This window comes from Gorilla gorilla, chromosome 15 (genome assembly GCF_029281585.2).
Source record: "Gorilla gorilla gorilla isolate KB3781 chromosome 15, NHGRI_mGorGor1-v2.1_pri, whole genome shotgun sequence".
Classification (NCBI taxonomy): Eukaryota; Metazoa; Chordata; class Mammalia; order Primates; family Hominidae; genus Gorilla; species Gorilla gorilla.
In genome coordinates this window covers 65,138,861-65,153,122 of record NC_073239.2, presented here as the reverse complement: position 1 = coordinate 65,153,122, position 14,262 = coordinate 65,138,861, and the positions used below count along the sequence as shown (strand labels likewise).

The window sequence follows — 14,262 nt, the reverse complement described above, 5'->3', positions numbered from 1 at the left end:
AAAGTCACTATTTTCTTTAAACATTATATAATTACAATGATATTCTACTTAATCATTAAATTTCTCTGTTCCCTGCATAGGCTTTCACCAACAATGTACATTTTATATATTTTTTCCTTCTCTCCAGCTATACTATCTCAATTATTATAATAATTCCATATCTCATATTTTTAAAACAATAGTAAACAAAAATCCTAAAAACAAAATTATTGTTTAAAGGTGCTAGTCGAATCTTTTTCATAAAGGAAGTATCAATTATTCTGCAGATATTTGTTTGCTAGCATGTTTATTAAAGTGGGGAATACAGAAAAATTAGGAAGCATTTACTATGCTACTATTTGGCTGAAATCAGTTCCACTAGGTGTAATAATTGGTAAATAACAAAAGCCATTATATAATTGAGTACTAACTTTTAGAGAAGAGAAAGGTAAATAGTTTATGAGTAATGAAAGCTTTGTGGAGCAGTTGGCCGTTTCCCAGAACTTTTAACAATATGAATTGTTGGACTCAAGTGATGAGTGCTTTCAAAGTTTGGGTAATTAACAGAGGTGGGTATGTTCTCAGGACAAAAAGCAGAACAGATCATATCATACTGGTTAATCTACATTTGTAATTTAAATAAAAATTAGCCAAATATTCAGATCTTTCAGGTCAAAATAAATCTTCAATCTACCATTTTGGTTGTTGATGGTTAATTCTAGGAGCAAAGACTTTAAACCTCACTTATAAAGCAATTAACAAATTTACCACTTTTCTTTCAATTATAAATATAGCTAAGGTGAGATAATTTATTCTGATCTATTATTAGATGCTATCTAAATATCCAGATTCTGAAATATTTACACATTACAATATGAGAACAAAGATCACTGCCTTATTTAGTTTCCAAGATATCCATATAAGGAAAATCAAAAGAAACAAACAAACACAAGAATTCTACTAGTTTTATACACTATTTTTCAAGTTGTAATTATTATGGACATCGTTTATAAAGAAGTTTAAGTCATCTCCAGAAATGAAATTATTTTAATTTTAACATAAAGTATGTACAAAATTTCTGTTCGGGTACCCAAAATAGAAAAAATAAAATAAAAACAAGCCCTTAAGAAATTACTTGGCAGGTTTATTTATTTATTTTTTTTATTTGGTCACTTGAACTGCTTTTCCAAGTTTAGTAAAGATCCACCTTCTGTATCCAGATACCAATTGCTTCTGGACAAGATAATATTCCCAGCTTTACAACCACTATACATGTTTACAGGTAGGGATTACAACACATGGCCATGTTTATTTCTAAAATGCGCAACTAAACATTAGAGCCCCGTCATTGAATCTGAGACATAGCTGTTAGTACAAATTTTGTTGATTTTGTCACTTTCCTGATATTCCATGGAAATATAGCTACTCTGGTCGGAGGTGACCATAAAAGGTAACTTCATGTTCTAATAAAAACTAAAACAACAAAGTACTAAGCTCCTGCTATTTATTCATGTCAGTATAAAATTTGTCAAGCAATTACTGTAATAGCAAACACTAAAATTATCTACTGAAATGTAAAAGAAAACTTTAGTATAACAAGGGGCAAATAAAATATAGTTATTTTACTTCTGATAGTCAAGTATTGATTTTTGGCTGAAACCTTTAAAAGACTTGTAGTCAAAGAGTAAGTATCCTGTTGACTGGACTATGATAAGCTTCAGGATAGGAGTGAATTTCTTAGTATGAAGACTTTTACTATTTCAGATGAATATTAATACAATAAATAGGAAATATCTTTCTACTCTTTGATTATAATATTCTTTAGTGTCATAGTGTCCTATTGCCATTATTTAAAATATGTATAAACATTTCCAGAGCAATTCCAATAATATAAAAAATGAAAGAGAATTCAAAAGAAAATATCAGAGAAACACAGTACAGAATTACTGACTACCATGTGCATATCACAACTGATTTTTGCTTTCTATAACTAATCAATAATAGATTGGCTTCAAGGCTAAAATATTATCAAAGTTGACTTTTTCAAGGTGATCTGACTGTAAATATGTAGAAAGCAGCTTTCTAAATGTTTTTAAAGATTTCAGTTAGATTAACAAAATGGATACCTGAAAACCCATAAATGATCACATTACTTTACTGTGAAAATGATCACAGGTCCAAGAAACTTCTGGATAACAAAATAAACATCAGGGCAGAAAATAAAGAAAATAACGATTATACTTGCAGGTGCGCCATATTGGTGAGATGAATTTAAGTATACATGTTTATTTCCTCAAAAAGATATATTTTACAAAGTAGATAAACTACTGCAAATGAAAGCATTGAGTTCATGAATTGAGACTTTAGAGAATACAGTTGACCCTTGAACAACACAGGTTTGATTGGTGTGGCTCCAATGATATGTGGATTTTTTTTCAATAAATATTTCAGAAAACTTTTTGGAAATTTGTGCCAATTTGAAAAAAACCTTGCAGACAAACCCACAATCTAGAAATATCAAAAAAATCAAGAAAACAATTATGCCATGAATGCATAAATGTGTAAATACTACTGTGTTTTATCATTTACTACCATAAAATATGCACAAATCTATTACAAAACATTAAAATCTATCAAATCTTAGGCACATAAACACTTCCAGACTTTACATGGCACCATTCACAGTTAAGGGAAATACAACCAAGCATAAAGATGCAGTATTAAATCAAAACTGCATACAATTAACTGTAATACATTCTGTACTCCTATTGCTATTGCAGTGAACTCACGTGTTGGGAGTATCTGCTTAAAATGCTATGAGATATTAATCATGTCCAATTGTGCACTGAGCAGTTTGTCTATTCAGTAAAATGCATATTGCAGTAAAAGTGATCTCTCTGTGCTTCTCTTGTATTTTTCATCGTGTTTAGTGTAACACTGCAACCCTTGAATAACACCATTGGACCCCTACGAAGTGCCAGTAGTGATGCTGAAAGTGATCCCAAGCAGAGAAAAATCATGGCATTACTAGAAAAAGTTGAATTGCTTGATATGTACTGCAGATTGAGGTCTGTAGCTGCGATTGCATGCCTTTTCAGACAGATGGTTCATCGTGTAAACGGATGATGTAAACTTATGGTACTGATAAACACAAAACAGTGCAGACTGTAAATGTATTTTCTCTTTCTTATCATTTTCTTAATAAGAGTTTTTCCTCTAGCTTAGTTCATTGTAAGCATAGAGTATATAATACATATAACATACAAAATGTGTGTTAATCAACTGTTTTACGTTAGCAGTAAGGCTTCTACTTCTGACTAGAAGCCTTACTTACCGCTAACATAAAACATTTGATTAACACATATTTTGACTTTTGACTCCCCTAAAACTTAATTACTAACTACTATCTATACTTAAGTTTAGGGAAAGTCAAAAATTATGCAAAAATTTTCAACTGTGTTGAGATAGGTACCACTAACTCCCAATTTCCTTGAAGGTCACATTTACTAGCTTTTTAGTTTGTTATTTATCAATACACTTCATTAACATGATATAATCTAAATCAAAAAAATGTGTGTGTTTTCAGCATGTTAGGTACTATGAATGCCTAACATGGTACAGTGTGTTAGGCACATAACACATATGACACCATCCTTGACTTCAAGCTGTGTAAAACCTTAGTCAAGAATAAAAACTTATATTTGCAGAAACCATAAAGGACATTATAAAGCACATCATAATTACAAACCAAAATATAGGTTTCAGATGATGCCATGTTTGAAGTTAAAACATAGGAGAAATCAATGTGCCCCAGAGTGCTTCAATAGGAAAAGCCTCCTGGCTGAAGAGAGACTTCAGATACATCCTGAAAGATAAATTAAGATTGGCTTATGGGAGCAGAGAGAAGTTGTCCAAGAAAGTAGTAATTCCAACGTTTATGTTACCTAGGGTGACCTAAGTAGCTAACTAACAGTATACAAATGGAAAAAATCATCCCTAAAGTATGAATAAATATACGAAAATTCATAATCGTAGTAGAATCAAACTTAAGAATGTCTCATATTCTACACTACGATTTAACACATTTAGCTATAACCAGAAGAAACAAACATGAAAAAATTAGTAAAAGAGAAACCAAGAATACACAAATTCCCATGCACTCTTACATGATAAGAAGGTACAACTTAAAGAAAATTAAATGTGATTAAAAATTAACAGGAAAAAATGAAATACAAAAAAGTGAATTCAATACCAAGAAGAATGGTTGCTATTACAGAACTGGGACATCGACATGTAGATCCAAGGCAATATTAAAAAAATACAATCATGTCTTCATGTGGAGAAGATTGACCCTATGGACATCACAGTCCCAAACATGCTGAAGACAAAACACAATTTTATTTATTTTATTTTTACTTTTTTTTTTTTTGAGATGAAGTTTCACTCTTGTTGCCCAGGCTGGAGTGCAGTGGCACAATCTCGGCTCACTGTAACCTCAGCCTTCCAGGTTCAAGCGATTCTCTTGCCTCAGCCTCCTGAGTAGCTGGGATTACAGGCACCTGCCACCATGACCAACTAATTTTTTTGTATTTTTAGTACAGATGGAGTTTCACCATGTTGGCCAGGCTGGTCTTGAACTCCTGACCTCAGGTGATCGACCCACCTGGGCCTCCCAAAGTGCTGGGATTACAGGTGTGAGCCACTGCGCCAGGCCCATTTTTTTGAAGTTTCTATCAGGAGAAGAAATCTACCAGACCCTGACTGTTCCTGTATGCCATTGATGAGTATGCTAATAATTTAAGACCCTGACAGCTTTTAACTAAGACCTTTTTTCATGGTTCTTTTTGTAGTGAATGAACTTGAGAGATAAGTAACACATTACCTTGGATAGAGAATAGGCTTGCCTCTACGCACCATAAAATAAGTGAAACCCCAAGTTCATGTCTCCATTACTGTAATGAAACCGACTGAGTGTACAGACATCTATAGAGGCCCTTTGTGTTGCCTACCAATGGGACATGGGGGTCATGGAGAATCAAAGCACACGAACATCAAGCTCTGGACACTGCTTTTGCTGTTAAAAAGTTTGTCTCTGACACAGGAGTCTCGTCTTTTGCCACGATTCATGAAACATTAACAGGCCATCAAATCATCTTGTAAGTAGAATAAAATCTTAGACTCACCCTGAGAGTTTCTGGATAGTAAGACTTGAAGTTACACAGTTCTCTTCACCCAAAAAATAATATAACCAAAATAAAATCACAACAAAATAAAAATAATAGCAATGAACATTTATGGGGTACTGACTATAAGCCAGGCATTGTGCTACATGATTTACTTATGTTAATTCTTTTCTCATAAAAATCTAACAGGTAGCCACAATTGATTACTTCCAATTTTCTGGTGGAGAAAATAAGACCCTAGGAGATTTTATCACCTGCCCAATATTACATGGTCATAAGTGAAAGAATTGGAATCCATATGTAAACACTCTAGTTCCAGATCCAGTGTTCTTTCCTACCAGGCTATATCATCTTAATTAGTGCACAACTAAACATTCCAGTGTTTTGATACTAATGCTATTGATTATAGTGTTGATTATAATGAAAAGTATACACTAAAATATATTATTATTGTTTGTTGATTGCTCTCACCTGTGGCCAAAATCTATGGTCCTTTTTCAAAATGTGTTAAATGAAATGCAATTGAGCATTCTTACAGTTTTTCCTACTGAAACTTCTTCTTTCAGCATTATTCTCTCTCCTAATTATTTGATTCCATTTATAATTCAAACGTTTATGCTTTTAAAGACTTTTAGATCACTAAACAGATTTATCCTTGTTTATTCAAATGTTAACTTTATTTATGCAAATATTTGTATAATTTTTCATAATTGACTCATATAAAAGGTTCAGGATTCTCAATTAAAGTAACAGAATAAGAAACCTCTATAAATAAGCAATCTTCCATATTTTAGGGAGTAAAATCTTACATGGCACATAGATACAGGAATCTCTGTTCTTAAACTGACATCTTTTTGTACTGCAAGTTATTTAAGAAAATAAGAATAGAGTTCCAGAAAGAATAACTATCTCTGGGAAATGATTCAAGATAGCCTTAGGCTAAATCTTTGACATTCATTTTTTTGCTCAGCGTAAAGTTTCTGATGGTAACATAAAATAGGCTGTGCAAGCTCAGAACTGATCTCAGAAAGAAATGGGAGTATGAAGGGCCAATAAATTAAACTAAATGAGGTGATTTAAAAAAATAAATGGTTCTTGATATCTTTATAAAAAAGAAAAATGAGGAGCTATTGATACTAATCTGCCATCTCTCAACAGACAACTATATCAAGGATCTAGGAGGGGATGCACTCCAATTACTGCTGTTAGCAGTGCAATGCTGCCATTTTATTTTTTATCAGTCATTAGTACAGCAAAGTACAAAGTGTATCTATGCTTTGTAAGCAATGACACGTAATGCATATTTTTTGCATTGCAATAAGGAAAATAAATGCTATGTGTATAAAATAGTCCATTTTTAGAAATTAAGCCATTTGTAAATTGACATGATACTGTTCAAATGTTCCCTTAAGTGTATCTGTCTACCTGAAAAGATAATTGAACTGAAAGTTTTATTTGAGTGCATTGCTTCTGTCTACCCCAAAGAAGAGAGAACTAGTTTCTTATGTTTAGTAATCATATTAGGATATCTTAGAAAAATATATTTACAGATAATCTTTTTTTGGTCATGTTTCTTCTAAATAAAATTAATTTTGATGACTGCCTCTTTAGATTTATTTTTTCTCTTATTTCTCAGGAGATTGTGGGGATTTAAGATGCTTAATAACATGCAAAAAACATATAGCTGGGAATGGAAGCAATAAATCCCAAAAGTGAATCAGGAGAGATGATGAGGGGCTTCCACAACAATTAGCTGAAAAATCTAGAGTTACTGAGGGCAAACATCAATTAAGTTTTGATGAGACTTACGATTTTCATTTTCTGATGATTCTTACCTTTCTCTGTGAGTCACCATCATTCTAAAGCTTACTCTTTATATGGGCTCAAGATAGCTCCAATAGGTACCATACGCACACTTCATATGATCTAAAAAAAAAGATTTATTCTGTAAAATATTGGAGATCATTTTGACTGAATCGTCTTATGGCACATATTCAACAATGTGCTAAAGGAACTGAGACTGCACTGGTAAGTTAAGAACAAGTTGTGTATTCCCATGGAGTATCTATCTTGGAGGCTGGGATCAATCCTATGCAGAGTAGCTTTTTGCAATGAACAGATTCAGTGTATGGCCTTGGAATAAGATATTTTGGGTAGAATAAGTCTAAAGCAATGAGCAGGCTTTTATTTAATAATTGGTAAAACATAGGTTGAGAGTAGCAAATAAATTACCCACGTTCAAATTTTAGGAAGATGCATAGTTGGGAATCAAAGACAATTATTTTCCAACTCCAAAGTTTGTGTTTCCTTTTTCTTCTTCTTCTTTTTTTTTTTTTTTTTTCCCCAGACAGAGTCTCGCTTGTCACCCAGGCTGGAGTGCAGTGGTGTGATCTCGGCTCACTGCAACCTCCATCTCCTAGGTTCTCCCTCCTAGCCTCCTGAGTAGCTGGGATTACAGGCGTGTGCCACCACACCTGGCTAATTTTGTGTGTGTGTGTGTGTGTGTGTGTTTTTAGTACAGACAGGGTTTTGCCATGTTGGCCAGGCTGGTCTCCAACTCCTGACTTCAGATGATCCGCCCAACTCGGCCTCCCAAAGAGCTGGGATTACAGGCATGAACCACCACACCCGGCATGTGTTCCCTTTTCATATGCAGCATTGCTTCCTACAAAGTTCACTAACTTTTTCTGGGACTACTCTGGCTGTTCAAGGAAAAATGGAGTCCAAGTGTCCTCCATGTGGGTGAGTCGATCATTTCCCCCAATTTGTGATCATTCATCTGAAGAAGGTGATTGAGATTATTCTTAGTTAGTTAAAATTACCAACTACTTAAAATTCTATGCTCACAAAAGCATGTTACTAGATGCCATGGAAGACACAAATTTTTTTTATTATACTTTAAGTTCTAGGGTACATGTGCACAACATGCAGGTTTCTTACATAGGTATACATGTGCTATGTTGGCTTGGTGCACCCATCAACTCGTCATTTACATTAGGTATTTTTCCTAATGCTATCCCTCCCCCAGCCCCCAACCCCCTGACAGGCCCTGGTGTGTGATGTTCCTCGCCCTGTGTCCATGTGTTCTTGTTGTTCAATTTCCACCTATGAGTGAGAATATGTGGTGTTTGGTTTTCTGTCCTTGTGATAGTTTGCTGAGAATGATGGTTTCCAGCTTCATCCATGTCCCTGCAAAGGACATGAACTCATCCTTTTTTATGGCTGCATAGTATTCCATGGTGTATATGTGCCACATTTTCTTAATCCAGTCTATCAGTGATGGACATTTGGTTTGGTTCCAAGTCTTTGCTATTGGGAAGATACAAAAATTTTATATGGCCTTCCAGAGACTTAAATATAAGGACACATACACTGAAACAAAATTTAAAACAGCATACAATAGTAATACAAAACTGAAAACTGTTACTTTATATGTGATTATGTGTCTGGAATTGGTTCCTTCCAGTGAGTTCTTGGTCTCGCTGACTTCAAGAATGAAGCTGCAGACCCTCGCAGTGAGTGTTACAGTTCTTAAAGATGGTGTGTGTGGAGTTTGTCCTTCAGATGTTCTTATGTGTCCGGAGTTTATTCCTTCCGGTGGGTTTGTGGTCTTGGTTGACTTCAGGAGTGAAGCCGCAGACCTTCCCAGTGAGTGTTACAGCTCTTAAAGGTGGCGCATCCACAGTTGTTTGTTCCTTCTGGTGGGTTCGTGGTCTCACTGACTTCAGGAGTGAAGCTGCAGACCTTTGCAGTGAGTGTGACAGCTCATAAAGGTAGTGCGGACCCAAAGAGTGAGCAGCTGCAAGATTTATCGTGAAAAGCAAAAGAACAAAGCTTCCACAGCGTGGAAAGGGACCCGAGTGGGTTGCGCTGCTGGCTGGGATGGCCAGCTTTTATTCCCTTATTTGGCCCCACCCATGTCCTGCTGATTGGTCCATTTTACAGAGCACTGATTGATCCATTTTACAGAGTGCTGATTGGTGCATTTACAAACATTTAGCTAGACAGAAAAGTTCTCCAAGTTCCCACTTGACCCAGGAAGTCCAGCTGGCTTCACCTCTCAATCCCCCCTCTAAACAGGACACCCCAAGTGCTGTTAGTAACTGGGCAATTACCACTCTAGCTACTTCCACTGGATGGGGTGAAGAAGGGGCCCTGCAGTTGTAGTGTCCTCCAGAGGGGAACTCTTTAGGCCAGTGAAAGGGCCAGTGGGTCAGTCCGGGGGACCACGGTAGAAGTTGTTAGTTGAGCGCATTTGGTGTTCTATTTGTAAGACCATCTGTAGCTTGACGGCCTCGAATCTAGAGGAAACAAATTTAACAAGGAGGTTAAAAATATAGGGCCTGAAGGTGAGTAATAGCAAGATGGCTGCCACGGGACCTAGAAAGGGGAGAAGCCATGTTGCCCAACTCCAGAGTTTGGTGTAAGAGTTTGTTATTTTCATTTTCCCATACTTCTAGAGTACTTGACAAGGTAGCTCCAGTGAGTGGCTGGAAAGGGGTGTTGGAAGCAAACTGAGTGGCTCCCTGTGTTCTATTTTCCCACTGGAGAAAAAATCATTTTGTATCTACTAGGAACCATTCGAGAGAGTGATTGAAATAGGGATGAGAAGGCATTCACTAGTGGTGGGGGTTCACGCAGGGAATACAGGGGTGAATGGTCATGCAGGGAGTATGTTTGCCATTACAAAACTTGGACTGTTTGTTAAGCAGGGAGGAGGTAATGATTTTGAGGGGCCCTGAGAAGCCGTCTGAATGGAGCTACTTGTGTGACTCGGAAGTTACTATGATCAGTTGGGGCTTGAAGTTGTAGGGTATAATTACACTGATGCGGTAGTAGGTGCCCCAGAAGCAGCCCTGATAACAGGTTGCATTGAATGCATAAAGGGGCTGGGAAAGTTAAGATGATATTCGTAGTTACAGGACCATGTATGGGCTTTTCATTGCTTGTGTAATAGGTGAGGTTGGAAATGTAAGAACGTGAAAGTTGGATTGCACGTCCTGGTCCTGTTAGGGTATTCTTGGTCCTGTCAGAGATGGGGAAGTCGGCTAATGATTGCATATTTAGAAGTCAGAAAGGGGCTTTCCCTTCATAATGAGGGTGGTAGGTTAAGTTGGTAAAGACCCAATTTTTTGTGGGAATGGGAGTGGCAGCGTAAGCCGAGGTTGATAGAGAGATACAAAGCCAACGGTCATTTGCCAGGGAAGGATTGGACTGGTTTAACAGAGAGTGGGTTAAGTTGAGAGTCTTGTAGAGGTAATTAGGAGCTAGTGGAAGGGGATAGGTGATTGTATGACGTATCCAAGGAAGCAGGAGGGATAGATAGGCAAAGAGTAAATAGGAAGGTAAAGAGGTGCTCTGGAACACGAGATCATTTTATCCAGGCTGAGTTAAAGGTAGGAGTAAATTGCTGTCAGAAGGAAGGAAGATAGAAAGAAGGTTGATGTGATTAGGATATTCGACCCAGCAGGAGCTACAGTTTATAGCCCTATCACAAAGAGTATGGTTAGTATGCTGCTTAATAATACAATGAAATAGTAAAACGATTCCATTAAAGGGGTAAGGAGAGGTGTTAAAGATTATGTGGTTTTCACTTATCTTTTTTAAGGAGGAAGGGGTTTTTCTTCAGGATCATTGGTAGGAGCCTTTTTAGTCTGGGATGTTTCCTTCCCACATAGGAGATGCAAGTCTTCCAACTGTTCGCAGGTGTATCGAGGCTGGTCTGGCTGATCTTGGGACTCCTGAGCTGATGGTCCCATAGGTTCCTCAGGGGGTGTCCAAAATGTAACTCCGCTGTGGTGAATCCAAGATTCCATTCCTGCCACCTTAACTGCAGTGGGGGTAGAGAGGATTACTGAGTATGGTCCTTCCCACAGAGTCAATAGATGGGGAGATAGAGGGGAGAGATTTGACCAACACTAGATCTCCTGGTTGAAACAACTCTGTTCCCTTTTCTCTGTCACATCCTTCAGGTAGGTTTTTAAGGTTTTGTTGATATTTTGCCAAAAAAGTTATATCTTTGACCAAGTTGGCCGTTTCCTGATCAAGTGGGAGGTCATTTGTGAGAAAAGGTCATCCATACAGCATTTCATATGGACTGAGCCCCATTTTGTGAGGAGAATTTCGGATTCTCAATAAGGCCATAGGCAAAAGAGTAGGCCATGGGAGATGAGTTTCTTGTGTTCGTTTCCTTAAGTGCCTCTTGAGTGTTTCATTTGCCTTCCCGATCTTCCCTGAGAAATGTGGCCTCCAGGCTCAGTGAGGTGATGTTGCATCCCTAGCACCCTGGAAATTCCGTGAGTTATCATGGCTTTAAAAGCCAGATCATTGCCACTCTGTAAGCTTTGCGGAAGCCCAAATCTAGGAATTATTTCATGAATTAGGGTCACATTTAATCACTTCCTGAGCATTCTCAGTCTTGCAGGGGAAAGCTTCGATCCAATTTGTAAAGGTATCAACACAGACCAACAAGTATTGAAATCCCTTTGACTTAGGCATATGGGTGAAGTCTAACTGCCTGTCCTCTCCAGGATAGTGACCTATTCTTTGTTCCCCCAAAGGGGCTTATGAAGGACCAAGAGATTATTCCTTTGACACACCTCACAGGCTTTGATTACCTGTCGGATGATCCAGAGGAAATGTGGCCCTGTAAGTAAGGATTTGGCCATTTGATGAGTGTTTTCAATACCCATATGAAAAGTATAATGGAGGGTTTTAAGTATTTTCCACTGGCTGGCCTCAGGTATAAGTACCTTTCCTTCTTCTGTCATTAACCACCCCGAGGGGAGAAAACTATGAAATTTTTTCTGTGAAATTCCCCATTCTGTTTCAGTCGGGCAATACTGGGGCTTAATCTCTTGGAAGGGGTTGTTCAATACCAAGGGTCCTTCCATAGGTATTTCTAATGGGAAATTCCTCCTGGCAGCAATTTTTGCCTCAGCATCTGCCCAACAGTTTCCTTCTGCCTTTTCTCCTTCACCTTTCTGATGGCTTTGGCAGTGTAAGACTGCCGCCTCCTTGGGTTTTTGCACTGCATGCAATAACTCCATAATTTCCTTGTGGTATTTAATGGGGTTCCCCAGAGGTTAGGAACTCCCTTTCTTTCCATATTGCAGCATGGGCATGTAGGATTAAATAAGCATACTTGCTATCTGTATACACATTTATTCTTTTTCCCTTTCCCAGTTCTAAGGCTCGGGTAAGTGCCACTAGTTCTGCTAACTGGGCGCTGGTCCCTGGGGGAAGAGGCTTACTTTCAAGTACTGTTACTGTGGCATAACTTGCCCTTTGCATCCCATTCTCCACAAATGAACTTTCATCTGTGTATAGGTTAAGGTCAGGATTAACTAAGGGCACTTCTAAGAGATCCTCTAAGGTGGCGTAAGTCTGGACTATAATTTGTTGGCAGTCAGGCTCGATTGGTTCCCCATCCTCTGGGAGAAAAGTGGCAGGGTTGAGGGTCGCACACGTGTGTATTTGAAGCACCAGTCCCTGAAACAGAAGTGCCTGGTATCTAAGTAGGTGGTTGTCTGATAGCCATAAACTATGCACCTATAGTCCCAGATACTCGGGAGGCTGAGGCAGGAGAATCGCTTGAACCTGGGAGATGGAGGTTGCAGTGAGTGGAGATTGTACCATTGCACTCCAGCCTTCATCTCAAAAAAAAAAAAAAGTTACATAACATTAAAAAGAAAGAAAGAATCATGACTTTGAAGACAGAACAATAGGTATCACCAAATCTGAATAAGAGAGAAAACAGACTGAACAAGAATGACTCAAGGACTCTGATAAAGATCTAACATTCAAGTTACTGACATTCAAAAGGAGAGGAGAAAGAGGTCAGGGCTGAAAAAAGTGCTAAAAGAAACAGTTGCTGAAATTTTCTTAAATTGGATAAAAGACAAACCTATAGATTCAAAAAGGTGAGCAAATCCCAAGCAAGGTAAACCAGGAGAAATCCATGCCAAGATACATCTTAATGAAAATTCTAAAAACTGAAGTAATATATTGATAGTAACAAAAATAAATGGAACTTTGATTAGGCTGAAAAGGATGCAACAAATCACAGGTTTTTTTTGTTTGTTTTGTTTTTGTTTTTGTTTTTGTTTTTGTTTTTTGAGACACAGTCTTTCTCTGTAGCCCAGGCTGGAGTGCAGTGGCATGATCTTGGCTCACTGCAACCTCTGCCTCCTGGGTTCAAGCAATTCTCCTGCCTCAGCCTCCTGAGTAGCTGGGATTACAGGTGTGCACCACTGCACCCGGCTAAGTTTTTTGTATTTTTAGTAGAGACGGCGTTTCACCATGTTGGCCAGGCTGGTCTTGAACTCTTGACCTCAGGTAATCAGCCTGCCTTGGCCTCCCAAAGTGCTAGGATTACAGGCATGAGACTCCACGCCCGGCCCAAATCACAGTATTTTTAATGAAAGTTTAACTGTTTTGAACAATATTTAGAACAATATGCAAGTTAAGATAACATGCCTCACACTTGAAGATAAGGAATTGGAATTCAAATTATTTTCCACAGCAATTTCCCTTTTATGAGAATAATAGTTGCATAGGACTTCAAAAATGTAAGTACTCCCAATAACAACATAGAAACAAACAGACATAATAAAATGTAATAATATAGTTTAACCCAAAATATTGAGAATATTTAAAATGTAATCAATACAAAAATGAATGGTTTACATTCTTTTCTCATTCTGTTATAAAAACGGTATATTTTACACTTGTAGCAACTCTTACTTCAGACTAGCCACATTCAAATGTTCAATAGCCACATGTATCCTGTGGCTACTATATTAGGCAGTGTAAGTATACGGTGATGGCACAGGAAACAATGGCATGAAAAGCAATGATGTAGTTTGTGGCTCGTATTAAAGCTGTTATAAGACTTTCTAGTATCAAAATATGCCTCTCTGACAAGTACTGCCAATGAAAATATGCCAGTATTATTTTTTAAATGTTGAATAATGCCATATAGTCATTTTTTACTGGGACAAAATATTTAAATTGTAGACAACAGATAATGCACAACAATGTGGTTAGTGAATTCTAGGATTTTCATTTTTGTGCTTATGTTTATTCGCTGGATTGACAT

General features: G+C 37.4%; 1 long non-coding RNA gene across 2 annotated transcripts in view; it reads right to left on the bottom strand.

Annotated features, from left to right (window-relative positions):
• Positions 1 to 14,262, bottom strand: part of LOC129526564 (uncharacterized) — a 34,147-nt gene that overhangs the window by 16,271 nt on the left and 3,614 nt on the right. Inside the window, exons 2-3 of one of the 2 annotated variants that reach the window (XR_008671238.2) lie at positions 9,278 to 10,992; positions 6,998 to 7,088 (exon numbers count right to left, since the gene is read on the bottom strand). This is a non-coding gene — a long non-coding RNA (uncharacterized lncRNA). The remainder of the gene's footprint in view (positions 1 to 6,997; positions 7,089 to 9,277; positions 10,993 to 14,262) is intronic. The other variant, XR_008671237.2, reaches the window with a different exon arrangement.